Below are 13,070 nucleotides of genomic sequence, written 5' to 3'. Positions count from 1 at the left end.
CCTGAAATGGACAAAAGGATCACCGTTATGGCCTTTGAGTTTGCTGCAAAATCGTTGGTGAAATCAAACATCAGCTGTCACTGTACACACACACACAAAAAAAGAAGAAAAAAAAAAGTACCACCAACGCTCACCTTTCTTCTTCATGCTATAAAAAATTCATTTTGTAAAAAAAAAAAAAAAAGGGAGGGGGGGAGAAAAAGAAAAAAAAAACCCTTTTCAATTCGCTGTAAGTAAATTGCTTTTTATTGGGGTGGGGTGGGTTAAATGTGCGTGTGTGTGCGTGCGTGCGCGCGTGGAGGACGGACTTCTTTCCTCAGCTTAATATTGGATATTCATTTTTCAACTATGCCACTGTAAAAAAAAAAAAAAAAAAAAAAAAAAGCAACAGGAAAAAACAGGACAAAAGGTGTGGATTAAAATGTTTAAACTGAATTTGTTGTCACGATTCTTGACTTGGTTCGGACAATATTTATTTATTTTTTTTGATGTGATGTCATGTTTTCCCCGTGTGCTTCTTTTCCATGTTATGTACGTCTTGATCGTTTTGATTTCCACCTGTTCTTGTCAGCCGTCGACCAATCAGCTCCCATCACTCGTCCCTTGTCCAGGTGTACCCGTCGTCTCCTCACTTTGTTTGCATTTCCTTTCCTGCTTTCGTTCATTTTGTATTTGTTTCATCTTTAGACGTGTTTCTTTTAATTGTCTCGTCATGTTTCTTCCAGCAGTAAGTCTTTTGTGTCCTTGTGTTAATTTGAATTCATATATTTTTTTTAGTTCATTTCGTGTTTGCTTTCATGAGCCTTGTTGTCTTTTTTGTTTTTGTTTTGGAAATTACACCAATTACACTTTTTGGAGACTCCTCCAATCTACAAGACTACTACTATAGTCTACAGATGACAAAAATGTACATTTTGCTTTTTTTTTCTTGAATGTCACAGATGAGAGTAAACGTTTCCTGATTTAGGCGAATTAGGATTACTAAAGTTACTACAGTGACGCCCCGGTTCTCGACCACAATCAGTTCCAGAAAACGGTTCGAGAATTGATTTGTTCAAAAACTGAATCGATGTTTCCCATTACAATGAATAGAGCCTAAAAAAATTGGCTTTTTAAAGCATTTTTAAAATATTTTCCTGATAATAAACTGCACTGTAGAATTACATGTCCTATATATTTAAGTACTTTATATCATAAAATAATTTAGGAAATATATTTAGTTTTTGCTTAAAATGTATGCTTTAGTAATAGAGTACGCTAGGCTGGGAGTCCATCACCATATCTGTAGCGACTGGGCCCCCAGCCTTGTAAACTTTTTTTATGAACGAAAGTGCAGAATAACTTTAAACAAGCAACTTGGCTTCTTTGGAGCCATGATTGGGGGTTAATACGGTAGTCCTCGATAAGATGAAAAACAACAGTCACTACCGGGATACGTCTGTGTACAGAGGGTAAGGCTAATATCAAAAGTGCGGTATTTCATTTTTTTTTTCGGGGGGCGTTCGAATAGACAATAAGAAAATGCGTCGTGGGTGGGTCAGCTGCTTCTGCCGCACATTATGTTATTTCGGGTTTTTTTTGCGGCAACAAAGTGCGTCGTGGGTAAGCTGGTCTGGTCGCGTGCAATATGTTATTTCCGGGTTTTGTCTCGGGCGTTTGAGTACCGATTTTCCTTCGAAAATAGAAGCAAAAAAATCTCTAAATTTTCGTTCCAATACAGGGACGTTTGAGAACCGAGGCTTTACTGTATTTGCTAAATGTCCAACTATGGAGAGTAATTTTTAAGAGATATAATAAACAATACAGTCATGCTCAAAACTATTTAACTAAACTATCAACTTTACCCGTCACTGATGGTGTGGTGGTACACACGCCAGGCTTTGGTTGGGGCAGCATGGGATCGATTCCCGCTCAGTGAGGGTGTCGATATCGCCCCTGCAACTGTCTGGCGACCAGTTCAGGGTGTAGTCTGCCTTTCGCCTGAAGCTAGCTGGGATAGACTCCAGCTTTCCTGTGACCCTTGTGAGGATGAGTGGCTTGGATAATAGATGGATGGATTTACTTTACTTTACCCATGATGCCCTTCCTGTATCTTGGTTTGTGTGACGCGATGGAGCTGCTCTCCCATTGCCGATCGCCGTAGCATCTTTCTGGCATTCCATTGGCTAGTAGGGATGTCAATCTTTACCCATGATGCTTTTCGATTCCCTTGGACACTCGACTGTCACCGAATCATGCTAGCGCTGTCACACGCAGTCAGTTTTGCAAGTTTATTCATCTTTCTTTACCATGGGCCCCAAGAAACCTTTGTGGAATTAAGTTGTGTGCCTGGGTATGTTCCTACCTATGTTTTCTCTCAGCTGTCAAAGTTCTGCTTGTCACTCACTCTTCGCAGAGTTGCCCAATGCCAAAGGTAAATGAACATAATTTTTTAAAAATTATTCTGTAATTATGTACTTGTAATGCTTATTTTTTTGGAGGCGGGGGGCTTGGAACGGTTTACTCTATTTACATGTAAAATGCGCTTCTACTTACGAAAAATTCCCATTACGAAAAAAACTTCTGTAACAGATTTCGTAAGTAGAGGTACCACTGTATTTATTTGGCAGGGTTGTTAATAACACTCTACGATGTATCAAATTTTATAAGACACATTTTTGCCACCTTTTCCCAAGGTGGCCAAAGGCTCTCTGGGCGTCTTTCTTCCTGACGAGGCCGCATGTAGATGTCAGCACTCCCCGCCCTCCCTTTTCTCGCCCGTGTCGACACTCTCAGAGACGACGGAGTAAAAGTGAAGGCGAAGCACTTTGTAATTTAACGTGGCGGTCAAGTTTGCTGGGCTTTAATTGGAGGTGAAATGATTGCGCTTTATTGATCCCGGTGGGGGAAATGAGGTAATTAAAATGAGCGTGTAGCGACTGCCGCGTCCTCACGGACAAATGAGGGCTGGACAGACTAGATAAAAGAAAAACAAAACAGCAGAAACAATGGCGGACTTTAACATTTGCCGTGGCTCATTAGGCAAGGTTATTTGAAATAATTGTATGTTTACAATCACAGAGCGGGCACTACATAGTATTACAGATATAGATGGATGGATAGATAGATAGATAGATAGATAGATAGATAGATAGATAGATAGATAGATAGATAGATAGATAGATAGATAGATAGATAGATAGATAGATAGATGTTGTTGTGCCTGGAACAAATTAATCAGATTTATATTATTTCCTATGGGAAATATTGCTTTGGTTTTCATACCATTCACTTTCCATCAGACAAAAATCCTGAAAACTGAGGCTCCACTGTCAGATTGAACATATTTAATATTTCAATGGACAAGAATGTTGAAGGCTGCCTGGTGGATCAGCTGGTAAAGCGTTGGCCACACAGTTCTGAGAACCCGACTTTGATCCCGCCCCCGCCTGTGTGGAGTTTGCACGTTCTCCCCGTGCCTGCATGGATTTCCTTCGGGCACTCCGGTTTTCCTCCCACATCCCAAAAACATGCAACATTAATTGGACACTCTAAATTGCCCGTAGGTGTGATTGGGAGTGCAACTGTTTGTCTCTATGTGCCTTGCGATTGGCTGGCAACCAGTCCAGGGTGTACCCCGCCTCCTGCCCACTGACAGCTGGGATAGGCTTCAGCACTCCCCGTGACCCTCATGAGGATAAGCGGCAAATAAAATGTAAGGATGGATAATCACTAGCTAGTTACAAGGTAAAAGTTGAAGGGCTTCAAATCCTAAACCAAAAAAAACTGTGAGGCAGACGTGCTAACCGGTAGCTCACCGCACTGCGCTAATTACCAATGAGCAGATGCCATCATTTAAGGTGAAACCCAAATGTTTTGAGCATGCTGCAGAACTCAAGTAATACTTGAGTTCCAATACTTTTGCAGGGGAGCGTATGTTTGTAATCTCGTTCAAAAGCACATCAATATTTGAGCCGGATGAACTCTGCGAAGTGGCGAGGACGAATCTCCCGGCCTTGCCAAACGACCGTGGTAGTACTGCATATCTGCGGTCATTAGCTTTCTGGCATTGACCTTGAGCTAATGTTTTGCTTCCCAGCTGAGAAACATTATCAACGCCCTCTCTGGCCAACCATCTGCCTGCCACCATCCTCGCCTCGTATCATCGGCGCCAAACAAACAAACAAGTGCCGCCGTCGCTTTCATAAAAAAAAAAAAAAAAAAAACTCAAGCGCTCCGTTAAGCTCCAAATTGAGACTGCCGATGATATAACGGCGAGCAGGAAAACCAAGCTAAGAAGCTATTATTGTTTGGGAATTGGACATTTGCCAAGTAAAATTGTTCCACGGAAAAAAAGATTTCAGTCAACACAATGAGTTTATCATCGGTCAATAGAAAGACGGGGAAAAAAAGCTTCCAGGGATCTAATGATAGCGTCACACATCTGTTATCTTGTATGTCATATCGACATGTTTCAAAGTTTAGAAATCTTGCGAAAAAAATGTAAAGATTTGTTCCTCTCCTTTTGACTATATAATATTCACAATCTGTTTTCTTTTCAAAACACCCCACATGCATGGTATCGTACAGTGATTGCCCAAGTGCGATACTTGCACCGTGAGTGGTATGTGGGATCCCTCCCTCGAAAGCAAAGCAAATTAATTTGTATGGCGCATTTCATACACGAGGTAACTCAATGTGCTTTACATGATTAAAGGCATTTGGAAACAAAGAGATGAAAAATTTAAAATGGGATAAAAAAAAATAAAAATGACAAACAAAATATTAAAAAAAAGACAGTTCAAACCGCGTACAGTGCAAGTAATTTGATCAAAAAGTGGATATATTCTAAAAAGCATGAGAGAAAAGAAGAGTTTTCAACCTGGATTTAAAAACATTCCCACTCGGGGCTGACCTCACCTCTCTTGGCAACTTACTCAATTTCTGTGCAGCATAGTAGCTAAATGCTGCTTCACCATGTTTGCTTTGGACTCTGCGCTCCACTATTTGACCCGAGTCAGTCGATCTCAGAGCTCTACTGGGTTTGTATTCCGTAAGAATTTCTTTCATTGAGTGATTTATAGACCAGTAGCAGAACTTTCAAATCTTATTCTAAAGCTGACTGGAAGCCAGTGCAAGGATTTAGGATTGGCATTATATGCTCTGACCGCTTTGTTTTGGTCAGAACATGAGCTGCAGCATTCTGAATGAGCTGGAGCTGTTTAATACTCTTTTTTTGGGGGGTTTCAGTCAGAAGACCATTACAGTAGTCAAGTCTACTTGAGATAAAAGCATGGATGAGCTTTTCCTGGTCTGGTTGACACATAGAAGGCCTCACTCTAAATATGATCTTCAGATGGTAGAAGGCAGTTTTTGTGATTGATTTGATATGATTGTTGAAAGTCAGATCGGAATCAATCAGAACACCAATGTTTCGGACTTGGTTTTTGGTTTTTGGTTTTTAAAGATCAAGAGTCCAAGTGTTTACTCACAGCAATTCTCTTTTCTTTATTGCCCAAAACAATTGTCTCAGTTTTGTTGGGATTTAGTTGAAGAAAATTTTGGCTCATGCAGTTATTTATCTGATTTAGACGGTAGCACAATACCTCAATTAAACCGTAGGTATCTGGAGTCACTGCTAAATCTGCATAGCTTTGGTAGTCAAAATTAAAGTTTTGAAGAATTTTACCTAAGGGTAGCATATATAGGCTGAACAGGAGAGGTCCAAGAACTGACCCTTGAGGGACCCCATAGGTCATTGCCATTTTCTGAGACTGAACACCTCCAATGGTCACAAAGTAGCTCCTTTCCTCCAGGTAGGACCTAAACCATTTAAGGACCGCTCCATTTAGTCCTACCCACATTTCCAACCTGTTTAGCAGTATATTGTGATCTACCGTATCAAAAGCCGCGCTGAGATCCAACAAGACCAAAAATTGACTCCTTTCCTGAGTCATTATTCAACCTTATATCATTTTGCACTTTAATAAGAGGAGATTAGTAGAGGTATGCAAAAGGATCACTGAAATAAATGTTCAAACTGTACAAAAAGTAGACCGCATTTAAGTAGAATTCAGTTGTTTTTAACTTTGACGTGTTTAATCATTTAGAATGTCTTGTTTTAGCAGTTCTATTAAGTCATATGTGACCTAATTTTTTTTCAGCTGTGTTACTTATCTCAAGGCACTGCAGTACTCACTACACTGCGGCTGAGTTTGTACGATTGAACGCTTCGTGTGCGCTACTTAAAAAGTAGTTTTTCAAGACACGACAGCATTTTCTTCTCCATCTCGCATTGTGCTGTGTAGATTAGTGACAAGCGGCAGAGCGGCACTGGCGACAAAAGCTCGAGTGTCGGCGCGCGTTACAGTAGAAGAGCGTCGGCGAGGGTCTCTCAATGTGGAAATAACAGTAATTGCGCTTGTTTTCACCACCCGAGCACGTCAATTGGCTTGTGTAATTCAGCGGTGAAAGAAAGTAAAAAAGGATGAAAGAAAAGATGCAAAGTGCAACACCGGAATGTGTTTTTAATTGCAGATTAGCTACGCCGAGGTACACAACTTCAAGTCAATAATCGCAACAATACTGGCTAGGAGTTGTACTTTTTTATTTTTATTTTTGTAACTTTCAATAATACAATACAGTCTAATACTTTCAATGCATTATTTGAATTTTTGTCATGTTTGTAATCATTGGGCTTTGGGCAATCTTGGCCACCCCAAGCTCGGAGATGTTAGCAAACGCCGTGATGTATGAACCGATTAGAGCCAAGCTGTTTTTCATATTTAAATTAGGGAAGATGAGCGATGCAATCAGAGCAAAGCTCATTTACACGTCTCATATCAATGAGTAAGCCGGCTCTCTCAAGTGCCAAGTGGAAAAGACCAAGTAGAATAGCATGTGGGGGGGGGGGGGAATTTTAGGCATTTACACTATACTGTAAAAAAAAAAATATATATATATATATATCTTGCTAACATTAAACAAGGACTGGGGATTGATTAAATCGGTTAAATTAACTTGTAAAATAGGTTGGTGCAAAAATTTAACCATGTTTACCACAGTGCAAGTTTGAGATGGACATTTATGGCAGATGGACGGAGTGTTGGGTCAGTGAAAAACATAACCAAGGACAACGTGTTAAATGTTTTTTCAAGACACTGTAAGATGTGTAATGTACTGTACATATAACATTTTAGGGAGCTAATTGGTAATGTTGTTTTGTATATAACGTATGAGAGAGGTGAATGGGAGTCTGTGTTTTTCGTCTAAAGATAATCACTAGCGGCGGCACGGTGGGTCCGCTGGTAAAGCGTCGGCCTCACAGCTCTGAGGTCCCGGGTTCAATCCCGGACCCGCCTGTGTGGAGCTTGCATGTTCTCCCTGTGCCTGCATGGGTTTCCTCCGGGCACTCCGGTTTCCTCCCACATTCCAAAAACATGCAACATTAATTGGACACTCTAAATTGCCCCTAGGTGTGATTGTGAGTGTGACTGTTGTCTGTCTCTATGTGCCGCGCGATTGGCTGGCAACCAGTTCAGTGTGTACCCTGCCTCCTGCCCATTGACAGCTGGGATAGGCTCCAGCACTCCCCGTGACCCTCGTGAGGATAAGCGGCAAAGAAATTGGATGGATGGATAATCACTAGCGATCTAATGCTAATGATGACAGCTAAAAGTTTAGCAATGGGTAATTTGAACAATCTCTCAGATTCTGTTCACCTAATTTATACCATACATTCAGTACCAACATCTTAACGTTAAACTCCATCCCTTGTAAATGAGAATAAAATGGATCTTAGTAGTACAAATAAAAAAGTTTTTTGGTGGATGGGTGCTGAGGTGGGGGCACCATTGTTTGATGGAGCAGTCAATATGATTATCGATTCCAAATAGATTTGATTATTAAAGTCCTAAAAAAGACATCCAAGATTATAAATGTTAAAAAAAAAAAAAAAAACAGGATGAAATGATTAAAATCTGAGTTTTGATGTTCTGGGGCCATCTGAGTGGGAACATGAATTGCATTTTCCTTCATTCCAATCCGTAAACTCAAGGCAGCGCCGTTTTGGCTCTTCCAAATCATGTCACAGATGCCATTCCTGCTCTTACATAACAGACGCAAACCATGAAATTGAGATTCCGCCGCTTTTATTTGGAGGTAAACTAGTTGCATAATGTAGCTTTAAATTACCCTCCCTGCGAGGCAAAACGCCGCGCCAGGCCGCTTTTGACGTATGGTACGTCGTTCACGCCCCATCTGCGGAAACGGCGGGATATTATCCCCGAGACGCGCCGCGCCTAATCACGGCCCCGGCAGATAAAACCGATTGCTCCGCTCTGCCACTCGTGACGAAACGCGGAAGGCGTCAAATGATGTGGAAATAAAGAAGACGAAGGCATCAGCGAGCCATTAGTCCACACCAACGTGTACACTCGGATACAATTCCCCCCGTTTTCCGCGTGAGGTCATCCACTTTTCGCAAATCGGGCCGCCGCGAGGATGGATGGCGACGGCGAGCGGGGGCCCGCGCCTTATTCAAAAGTCATTCATCCTCAACTGCGCGTCTTTAAATAGTCCGCCCAGGGACGACACGTCTGCCGTTTGATTTATTCTGTATTGTATTTTTGGGATCTAATTAAAACAAACCTCCCCCGCGGTGTTTGGCTACAGTCGGAAAGTGCACACGCGCCCCGGAGAGAGTACATAAAGGGAAATGTTGTCTTGGGAAGTCATTTGAGGCAAGGGGGTGGGGGGGGGGTAGTAGTACCTGTGGCATAAGGTATGCAATAAATAATGTGCCATCTGTTTGGATTGGCGCACTCGTGGCTCCTCCACGTGGAATTCACCAGAGACTTAATTAAAGTTGGAATATCAGCAAGCTCCAGACTGATACTCCTCCAATGAAATGACAGCTATAGCATATCAGAGCATCTGTTTGATTGAGATTAATTCCCGTTGAAATTGAAACAACAGAGCTGCACCCCCCCCCCCGAAATGCCATTTCACATTTTTTTTCTTTTTTTTTGGGTGGCTTTTCTAAGCACTTGGATTGAATCTGTTTTCTATACAATCTGCTCATCTTGTCACATCACAAGACTCGTTTCATGGATCAATCTGTCTTTAGAATAAGCAAGGAGTGAGGGGGGACAATGATACTGGCATGGTCACAAAAAAACAATAAACAAGCTAAATGAACAACTATTGGATACTTGATGCATTCAGGGGCTTTTAATGAGACAATAATTTTCAATTAACCTTACTCGGGAGACACGCGGCAACTTTTGTTCTGTTGCCAGTGCTTTGGTGTCGTTTGGATTTCCTGTACGGCCATTTGGCATGAGAGCAACGGTTGTAATTTATTCTTTAGTCTAATCGCCAATTATCAATTACCGTATTTTCTGCACTATAAGGCGCACCTAAAAGCTTTTAATTTTCTCAAAAGCCGACAGTGCGCCTTAAAATCGGGTGCGCCTTATATATGGATCAATATTGAGCCTTGAGTGCAGCTCCATCTAATGGATGCATAACGTAACCCCAGCCTCTACTGTAGCGTCTATTCTATGCGCCTTATATATGAAAAAAAGTTTTAAAATAGCCCATTCATTGAAGGTGCGCCTTATAATGCGGTGCGCCTTGTAGTGCGGAAAATACTTTTGATAATGTTGCCAATGGCAAACTCCAATTACACGATAGAGAATGATTTGAAAAGTGATTTGATACAGTGTGGTCAAATAACATAATGAACTCATCCATAAATGCGTATAAAGACAAAGAAGCAGCAGTAGGGTTGTAACTGCTCAACTAGTTTCCAGAGCTGCGTTCGCTGGACTCTTGTTTTTGTTTTTTTTTTGTTTTTTTTTTTGCCACGTCAGTCGGCAAGATGGCGACAGACAAATGATTAGATGGTCGCCCAGAGGGGAGGAAATGTTTAATCCCGCCGTGTTTAGTATTCACGGCACGCGAGTTCACCTTGAGGGGTCATCCGGCGAGAGAAGGTCCGGAATCTCAAAGACGGGTCGTGGACCTGGTTTCCAGACAGTGCCAGGAAAGTGCCGCGGATTTTTAATTACAAGTTGTCTTGGGAGGACTTTGTCGAAACTTTCCATTATGTGCTTTGTCCTTTCAGATCAGGCTTTGTGATTCTAATTAGGCTCTGACGCTAAAGTTAGGGCTTTCAATAAGGGTGGGGTCTTCAAATTTGAACTTCAAGACAGGGACAGGATTTGGGTTTGAAGTTAGGTTTTGAGGCCGAAGATAGGGTTTCAAATGAGGATTTCAAGCCAGTGTTTGTGTTTCAAACAATGGTTTGTTGTTCAAATTAAGATTGGAAGACAGCGTTAGGGTTTTGAGGTATAGTTCAAAGACAGATCTATAGTCTCAATTTAGGTTAAGGCTTACAAATTAGGGTTTTGATTCACGGTTAAAGTTTCAGGTTAGAGGGCCTAATTGCAATTTCAAAATAGGGTGACGAATTTAAGACAAGGGTAGTGTTTGAAACCGTTATAAGGCTTTCAAACAACTGTTCATGGTTTGAATTACAGTTTCAAGTCAGAGTTGCTGAGAAGGCTTTTGAAGACCAAGGTTTTTAAGCCAAGAATAGGGTTTCAAACCATGGTTCTGGGTTCCAAGTCAGAGTGTGAAGACCATATTAGGGTTTCAGACCTAGATTATGGTTGTAAGTTAGGTGTTCAAAACAGGTTTTTAATAAAAGATTAGCTTTTCAATGCAGGTTTGAAATCAGTGTTCAGGTACCGCTTCATGTTTTCAAGTCAGTCTTAAGAATTAGGCCTTAACGCAATGTTTAGGGCTTTAACTCGAATTTCAAATTCGGGTTTTGAGGCTATGTAGGTGTTTCAAACCAGGTAATAGATGCCAGGTTTAGGCTTCCGATGCGATGTGAAAGGCAAGGTTAGGGTTCTAAATCAGAATTAGCACAGTTTTTACTTTCAAACAAGAATTAGGATTTCAAATGATGTGCTTTACTTGCTGAAACATCATCAATTTTGCTGTCGAACTTTTCAAACCCTTCATCTACTTAGTTTTTGTCAACGCTATTTACATTAGCTTAGCTTAGCGCTGACTGAGCGCCGCGCTACGAAATCCCCGTGTTGAAATAGTGCAAGCGTACTAATTCAATTATATGCCTCAGCGCTCCAATAAACCTACAGAAGTGAGCTATTGTCAGCTGAAAACAAAGAAAAATAGCAGGAAATTGTGTATGAATGAAGTTTGGCGTATGAAGAGGTAGGGAAAAAAAAGATTTGGCTGGAGAAAAAGGGACGACTGATGCTTTTCTTTCCTGCAGCCATTTGCTGAGCTATTTACTTGCATTAAGCAGAGAGATCATCCCATTATCTACGCATCTTCAAAGACGCTCCCAATGACTGTAATGGCGATATTACAACGGCGGGACAAATGGGGAAAACCACAGAAAGGGAGCGCTGGAAAGTTTTTAAAAAGGTAAATACAGCTGATCATTTCTGGACTGTGTTTTGCCCACCAGACAATTTGAATGAATCCGTGGCTAACAGGCTAACACTGTTATTATTTATTTTCATTGATATTGGTAAACCAGTTTTAAACCCCTAATCCTGCCTTCAAAGGCAGGCCTGCTTGAAACCCCGAATTTCAAACTCCAACCTTGTTTGAAACCTTAAATCCTTGTTTAAAACCCTCATTTGATGCCACAACCTGGACTTGAAACCTTGAAAGTGGTTTAAAACGCTGACTTTGAACTATGACCCCTGTTTAAAATCCTAAACCAGGTTTGAAACCCCAAAACAGATTTAAAACCTGTTTGAAAATCTAATCCTTCTTTGAGATCCGAATTTGAGACCCTAAATCATGCTTGAGTCTCTAACTGGAAGCCTTAAACCAGGTTTAAAACCCCAAAACAGGCTTGAAATCCTAAATTTGCACCGTAATCCCTAATGTTGGCTTTCAACACCAACTGTCCTGATTACAGATCATAACCTTTCCTTCAAAACTCAACGCTGTTTTAAAACTCTAGTTTGGGCGATGTACGGATCCCTAAAACAGGATTAAAATCCTAAATTGAAACTGTAACAATTGGATAAAACCCTAATTTCAAACCAAATGCTTGCCCAAAAACATCTTATTATTATTATTACCATTATTATTATAATTTAATCTAGTCTGACAGATTGCTATACAATGTTTTGTTGGCAAGGTTCAGGTTTCAAAAACTAGCTACCTGGTTAATATTGTGACTCGACCACAGATAACTGAATTTTAGTCATACTGATACTTATTTGTAGATACTCACATCATTTTTAAGTAGCTTAATTTGAAGCTAACCAGGTCCAATGTGGCTTTTGTGCCGCTAAAAATGAATTAAATCTACTTCTATTCCTGCTCTGAAAGTCATTACCTTAGCCTGTACAACACTGTTAGCGTCCTCTGCTAACCTCACAAAGGCACATATTTGACATTACAAAATTCTCAAGGCATCAAACGAAAATGTCTCAAATTACTGCATCCGGAAATACTGATTATCTCTTCAGAAATCACTCACCAATGTATTCAGTGAGAAACTGGGCCCGTTGAGTCGCTAACAAAGCTATTATTCTTCTGAAAGAATGGCAGGTCCCTATTTACATAGATACAAAGGTTCTTTTATACCTTGTGCCAGCGAGTCCAAGTACCTTTTAATTTTTCTGCCTGTCATGATATGTCGCAGGTAAAGCTAGATAACAAAGAAATACTCTTCTTTTTGGTACATAAATTATCATTTTTTGGCCCAATTAAATTGAGTAGGGGCCCGGCCGGACAGCTGTTGAGTGGTGGCCTAACAGTTCTGAAAACCGGGGTTCAAATCCCAGCCGCCTCCTGTGTGGAGTTGGCATGTTTTCCCCGTACCTGTGGCTTTTCTCCGGGAACTCCGGTTTCCTCCCACATTCCAAAAACACGCATTGATTGGGCCCTCTAAATTGCCCGTAGGTGTGATTGTGAGTGCGACTTGTCCGTCTCCCGCTTAAAGAAGCTGGACAGGCTCCATTACTCCCGTGACCCCTGTGAGGATCAGGAGCTCAGGAAATGCATGGATGGATGGATTAAATTGAATCACT

This window comes from Syngnathoides biaculeatus, chromosome 8, assembly GCF_019802595.1.
Source record: "Syngnathoides biaculeatus isolate LvHL_M chromosome 8, ASM1980259v1, whole genome shotgun sequence".
Lineage (NCBI taxonomy): Eukaryota > Metazoa > Chordata > Actinopteri > Syngnathiformes > Syngnathidae > Syngnathoides > Syngnathoides biaculeatus.
The sequence above is the reverse complement of the archived record's forward strand: the minus strand, read 5'-3'. Positions refer to the sequence as shown.